This window comes from Cetorhinus maximus, chromosome 15 (genome assembly GCF_964194155.1).
Source record: "Cetorhinus maximus chromosome 15, sCetMax3.hap1.1, whole genome shotgun sequence".
Taxonomy (NCBI): Eukaryota; Metazoa; Chordata; class Chondrichthyes; order Lamniformes; family Cetorhinidae; genus Cetorhinus; species Cetorhinus maximus.
Genome location: NC_135893.1, coordinates 49,881,594 through 49,888,332, shown reverse-complemented (window position 1 = coordinate 49,888,332; position 6,739 = coordinate 49,881,594).

Below are 6,739 nucleotides of genomic sequence, written 5' to 3'. Positions count from 1 at the left end.
TGAGTCACCAGGCCTCCAATTCTGGTGGGGTGGCTATCTTGTTGGCCCCACATTTTCAGCCGGAGATCTTGGGGGTCAAGGAGCCGGTGCCAGGCCGGTTGCTGCACCTTACTGTGCGCCTGGGGGGTGCGGCGCTTCACTTTGTGAATGTGTACGCTCCCCTGGGCGCGCAGCAGCAAGCGAGACTCTTTCAGGAAGTGTCCACTCACCTCGGCTCCATCGTCGCGGGCGAGTGCATCGTCCTCGGGGGGGATTTTAATTGCACCCTTGAGGCCCGGGACCGTCACGGTGCCCAGCACCGCTCGCTTGGTGTGAGTAAGTTACGGGACCTGGTTGGGTCCTTCGACTTGGTGGACGTCCGGCGACATCTCCATCCCGACTCCAGCGTTTTCACTTTCGTGTCACCAGGAGTCGGAGCGTCCAGACTCGACTGTCTTTACGTTTCGAGGGCGTACGTGTCCTGCGTTCCGGCGGCTTCTGTGCAGCAGGTTCCGTGCACGGGCCACCGTCTGGTATGGGCGGAGGTCGCTCCATTCTGCGCTCGGACGGAGGCTGCGTACTGGCCCTTTAACAAGCTGCTGCTGGAGGACGAGCGGTTCCTGGACTCGTTCCGTCATTTCTGGGCCGGCTGGAGAAGGAAGCGGGGAGGCTTCCCCTCCTTGAGGCTCTGGTGGGACATGGGCAAGACTCACGTCCGCGTTTTCTGTCAGGAGTACACGAGGGGGTCGACAAAGAGTCGGAAATCCAGGGTCGAGGAGTTGGAGAAGGAGGTGCTTGACCTGGAGGCAGGTCTCCGTCAGCCCGATGCGGACCCGGCCCTGCGGTCGGTGTACGATGAGAAGAAGGGCGCGCTGCGGGATCTGCAACTCGTCGGGTCCCGGGGCGCGTTTGTGAGGTCACGGATCCGGTTCCTCAAGGACCTGGACCGTGGCTCCCCCTTCTACTCGCTGGAAAAAAGGCACGGGGTCCGTCAGCAGCTCCTTACGCTGCTGGCCGACGACGGATCCCTCGTCTCGGATCCGGAGGGCATCAGGGCCATTACCCGAGACTATTACACTGCCCTGTTCTCTCCGGATCCATCCAGCGAGGATGCTCGCAGAGTTTTGTGGGAGGACCTGCCGCAGGTTGGCCCGGAGGGCGCCGGAAAGCTTGACTCCCCGATAAGTCCGGGCGAGCTGACCGGAGCCCTTGACAGCCTCTCCAGGGGCCAATCCCGGGGACTGGACGGGCTGACCGTGGAGTTCTTCAGGGCGTTCTGGGACGTCCTGGGGAGCGACTTCGCGGGGGTCCCAGGTGAGAGTATTGCTACCGGGGAGATGCCCATTTCGTGGTGCAGGGCATTGCCCTGCTGCCTAAGAGGATCTCCACCACCTTAAAAACTGGCGCCCGGTCTCCCTCCTCAGCACGGATTACAAGATCTTTGCCAGGGCAATGTCTTCTCGCCTTGGCACCGTGCTGGACCACATCATCCACCCTGACCAGTCCTACACCGTCCTGGGCCGCACCATCTTTGATAACATCCATCTGGTCCGGGACATTATCCACTTTTCCCAGAGGACTGGCCTGTCGAGCGCCTTCCTGCCTCTTGTCCAGGAGAAGGCGTTCGACAGGGTGGATCACGAATATTTATTCGGAACTCTGCGAGCATTCGGGTTCGGGATGCATTTTGTCGCCCGGATCCGACATTCTGTACACCGCTGCAGAGTGTCTAGTGAAGGTTAATGGGTCCCTGACGGCGCCCCTTCGCTTTGGGAGAAGGGTACGTCAGGGCTGCCCCCTGTCTGGCCAGTTGTATTCTATCTGTGTGGAGACTTTCCTGCGCCTCTTGCGGAGGAGGTTGTCGGGATTGGTTCTGCGCGGGCCGGGCATCGGGGTGGTCCTCTCGGTTACGCTGATGACGCGCTCCTAATGTTTAGCGACCCGGCTGACCTGCGGAGGATGCACGAGTGCCAGGAGGTCTACTCTCCGGCTTCCTCTGCCAGGATCAACTGTACTGGACTCCTGGTCGGTCAGTGGCAGATGAATCCGCTTCCCGAGGAGCTCAGGCCTTTCACCTGGAGCAGGACCAGCCTCCTCTACCTGGGGGTCCACCTCTGCCCTGCTGAGGAATCCTGGCCGGTGAACTGGCAGGAGCTGGAGGCCAAAGTCACCACTCGCCTGCGACGCTGGACAGGACTGCTCCAAGTGCTGTCTTACCGGGGTCGAGTGCTGGTCATAAGCCAGCTGATCACCGCCATGTTGTGGTACTGGCTGGTCACATTGACCCCTCCCCTGGATTACGTCACAAAAATCCAGAGAATGTTCGTCGACTTCTTCTGGGACAAAAGGCTGCACTGGGTCGCTGCTGAAGTTCTGAGTCTCCCGCTTAGGGAGGGCAGTCAGGTGCTGCTGTGCCTACGCACCCAGGTGGCGACTTTCTGCCTTCAGGCCCTGCAGCGATACCTTTACGTCGAGCCTCCTCCGAGATGTTGTGCCCTGGCGACGTATTTCTTCCACCAGGTGCACGGCCTGAATTATGATGTGCAGACCCTGTTTATAGAGCTGAGGGGCCTTCATGGCTCCTTGCAGGTGTTGCCCATCTTTTACCAGGACCTGATCAAAGTCTGGAACATGGTCGCCTCGCGACGCAGCTCTCCCCCGTCAGGAGTAGCGGCTATCGTCAGAGAGCCGCTGCTCAGGAATCCGCCCCTCCGTCCTTTTCAGTGGCTGGTGGAGAGGTCGTCTATGGCTGCCGGGGTGACCAGGATCGGGGACGGAGTGGGTGGTGGAGGAGTGGGCTGATAATTCTACAGGAGTTGGTGCATTGCGCATCAGTGCACATCCGGCTCACAGCCAATGCCATCCAAGGCCTCAGGACGGTCGTGCTCGGCCCCAACGTTATACTGGGTCTCGAGGTGGTGCAGGTGCGCGGTGGTCTTCCGTCTGAGCGCACCCCTGTTCGGACGGAATTCCACGTTGGCCCCAAGCCCCGAACCCTCCCTCGGGAGCTGGTGCCCCGCAACCTGAGTCACCTCGGGAAAATGCCCTCCGTGTCCTTTAGCACGGTGCGGAGGGGTTTCCTGTATGGACTGCTGCTGCACACCTTTCACTTCCTTGCCCTCGCCCGCCGCCCGGACACGTCCTGGCGTGCCTTGTTGCCGTCCGGTGGTGGAGGCCCCCGATGGGAGGCCCTCTACGGAGGTGTCCTCCTGCTTTCCATCGGGGACCTGGGATGAGGGTGTTGCACACAGCAGTCCCGTACAATCGAAGGATGCGTCGGTTCACGGACTCCCAAGATACCTGCCCTTTTTGCGGTCTTGTGGAGTCCGTGGACCATGTCTATATAGGGTGTTGTAGGCTGCACTCCCTTTTCAGTTATTTAAGAAACCTTTTTTTACAATTTTGTTTGCACTTCAGTTCCACACTCCTGATCTGCGGGCACCCGGTGCGGAGGGAGGGGCCGGGAGGGAGGAGGACCTCCTCGTGAACCTGCTCCTGGGCCTGGCCGTTAACAGGTCTAGGCAGCGGGTGATTGACGGGATCATCCAACTACTATCTGCCCCTCTTCCACGTCTATGTTCACGGCTGGGCGTCCCTGGAGAGGGAGCACGTGGTGTCTGCCGGCACCATCGAGGCTTCCCGTGCTCGGTGGGCACCGCGGGGACTGGGGTGTTTTATAGACCATTTTGATTTAATGTTGCTAAGTTTCCTTTGAATTTTGTCTTTGCAGTTTCCCTTTAAGGGGCTGCTTTTACTTTATCCCTGATCTTGTTAATTTAGTTTAATTGACTCAAAAGAGTTATATTTTCTTAACCATCCTAACCCTGCCAGTACATCTTGGTGCTCTCCCCACATCCACAGCGGAAGTGGAGGCAGCCTGCTGACTGCTACGCCATGTGTGTGATGACCTTGACGGGTGTGCTCTGGAGTGCCCTGGCTTGCTTTCGGGGTCCTGCTGTGTGGCTGTGACACCCTCGTCGAGCTGTGGACCTGGAGCTGCTAGGGTCACAGGAAGAGGGGCTGGACACTCCCGGTGACAGCTGGATGGATGGGCCCGGGGTCTACACCTGCTGATTCTCCTCCCTATGGGTGCTCGAGAGCCCCAGGCTGACTCCATGAGGAGCAGGGGTAGCTGGAGTAAGATTGAGCTGCCCGGTACCCCTCTCCCATACACACTGTTAAGAGGCTAGCTATGGTGTCGGTGATGGAGTTGAGCCCGCGCAGCAGTGCAGAAGCGAAGTCCTGGACCAAGGTCTCCATGGCGACTGCCATCCTACCAGTGTTAACCTCGGTGAGTTGGATGCTGGCGCTATCACCTCAGCCTGAATGTGGACAGGCTCCTCCATTGTGCCTTGCAATGAGGAGTGCAGCGGACATCCCTTCCTGATGTTCCCGAGCTTGCCTTTGCAGCTCCAGCAACTGTGACATGACTGAGTCCAGAGGCTCATCATCTGACTCGGACTCAGCAACGTTCTGGCCTCCAGCAGTCCTGTGAATGCCGGAAAACTGGGAAGTCCCTACCACCACCTGCTGTGGATCAGAAAGTGCGATGTGCTCACCAGATTGTGATCCCGAGGCTACTCTAAAGCAAGGTCCCACTGAGGTGTGTGTCTCTGCGCTGGTGGAGGGTGTGGGTGAGCCCTGTGACAGGACTTCAGGGAGGGTGCCTCTATGTTCCTCTTCAGAGGTTTCTTTGGGGCTTGATAGGAGGCCCTGGGTCATGAATTTTGTCGGCTGTTTGGCAGATGTGTCTGTGGGAGCAAGGGGTGATAATTAGTGCATGGCAGTGGCCGGTGAAAGAGGACACATCACTCACAGCATGGTTGTCTGATGGATGTTGCATCCTTTCTTGGTACAGCAGCACTGACCTCACCATCAGTACAGGACCGGTCCAGGTCATCGCCGGCCAGCTGGATGGCTCTGTTTTCAAAGTCCGTGAGGACCTTGATTTCAGGCATTCCTCCACCGGTCTGTGACCTCTCCCTCTTGTTGTGTGCCCAGCTTGTTCTGCATTAATAGAGATGGAGAGAGGGTAACCAGGACACCTGCCAGGCCAGATGATAAGTATGCCTGGCATGTGTTGGTGGTGAGTGGTCCCATGGATGGGATGAGGACAGTGAAGGTGTGTGTGAGAGAGTGAATGGTGATGTCCCTTGAACTGACAGTGAGCGAGGGCCCTGTGGATGTGTGATGGGTTTGTGGGTGAGAGAGTTGAGAGTGATGAGAAGAGTGACTTACCCTAGTAGAAAGAGGGCGATCATTCACCCAGTGGCACTGGGTGGCTGTCCTCTTTTGCAGGGCATTGGTGCTGATCACCACTGCCACTGCCTCCCAAGCCAGATTAGTGATGTTGCTGCCCATCCTGCACCCAGACCGGGGTTAGGGGACATCCCAGTTGCCCTCTACTGTGTCCAAAAGGCACTTGAGGGATGCGTCATTGAACCTGGGGGCTGCAGTCCTTTTGCCTTTTGGGGCCATGTCTTCTATGCAGCAGTCCTGGGCTTGAAGCACTGAGAGTAGTGTGCGCGGCTGGACTTAAAATATGGATAAAGGCAAAATACTGTGGATGCTGGAAATCTGAAACTAAAACAAAAATGCTGGAAAAGCTCAGCAGGTCTGACAGCATCTGTGGAGGGAAAGACAGAGTTAACGTTTCGAGTCCGCATGACTTCTTTTCAGAGCTAAAGGGAAGTAAAATGTGGTGAAATATGTACTATTTAAGGGGGGTAGAATGGGTGAAGCTGGATAGAAGGCCAGTGATAGGTGGAGGCAAAGGAGAGATTGCAAAAGATGTCATAAACAAAAGGTCAAAGGGGTGTTAATGGTGATGGTACTGGCTAAAGGAGGTGCTAATGGTGACATTAAGAGTAGAAAGCAGGATGTGATAATGGCCAGACCAGGGTAAGCACTCCGCAAATCTTTCTGCGAATCAACGCCATGGAAACGGCATGTTTCCTGGAATGCATAATTAATGTGGCAGGTTTGGGACGATATGGCGTGAAATGCAGCCATCGCAACCGGTGGGTTAAACATCATTTTAGCCGCCTGCTGCCGCACTTATTTCAAACCTGGGACGATTCCACCCCAAGATTCCATATGTTTTGATAACTACTCTCTCCATATGTCCATCGCCCATTAACCGCCAGGTCCCTCTGATCGTGCACGCACGTTAGACCATACTATTAATTACATATTGCCTCTCCCTATCCCTTCTGTCAAAATATAACATGTCAATTAATTTGCACAGATGGAGTTTCTTTCCCATATCTGTGGAAAGTAAAAAGGTCTGAATATTAACATTCCTTTTAGTCCACAACAGATTTACCAACCGCCCAAGGCTCTTTTATAGGAACAGAATCATTACTAAAATGTTTCTTTGGGAAGGTAAGGCATTCCACCTACGAACAGGGCAAGATATTGCACACACAGCTTCAAGAAAACACATTATACTCTCTGGCTGAGGTTATCTAATGCAAAATTATTGGAATGGCAGTCTTGGGTTCCTAAGCATAAAACATTTAGGTTTTAATACTTTCAATCTCAGCACGGCAGCTGGTGGAATTTAAATTCAATTAATACATCTGTCAGTAAAGGTGGCCATTAAACTATCATCGATTGTTGTAAAAAACCATCTGGTTCACTAATGTCCTTTAGGGAAGGGAATCTGCCGTCCTTACCCAGTCTGGTCTACATGAGACTCCAGACCCACAGCAACGTGGATGATTCTTAACTGCCCTCTACAATGGCCTAGCAAGCCACT